Below are 375 nucleotides of genomic sequence, written 5' to 3' on the forward strand. Positions count from 1 at the left end.
GTACTTGAGTTCAAAAGTACTTTAATGTATTTCCGAGTTTATTAAATAAAAAAAAAGTTTATAAAATTCCATCAAAATTAATTGAACTATAAGATTTCATCAAATTAATGGAATGTATGTTCCACATCTCTTAAACCCTAGAAAATTGTGGAACACTACAATTGAATCAAGTGATTTAATTCCATCATTCCCTTTTGGTAAAAAATCTAAAATATATTTAGGAAAACATTTTCTTATTTATGTATAATTTATATGTGATGGAAAAAAAAAGAATTAAAAAAAGGGAAAAAAAATCTATAAGAGCACTGAAAAAGGAAAACCTAAGATTTTCTTCCGTATAGATGAGAGCGTCAATTGAGATTTTATATATATATA

The sequence above is a fragment of the Tarenaya hassleriana genome, unplaced genomic scaffold (genome assembly GCF_000463585.1).
Source record: "Tarenaya hassleriana unplaced genomic scaffold, ASM46358v1 Cleome6, whole genome shotgun sequence".
Classification (NCBI taxonomy): Eukaryota; Viridiplantae; Streptophyta; class Magnoliopsida; order Brassicales; family Cleomaceae; genus Tarenaya; species Tarenaya hassleriana.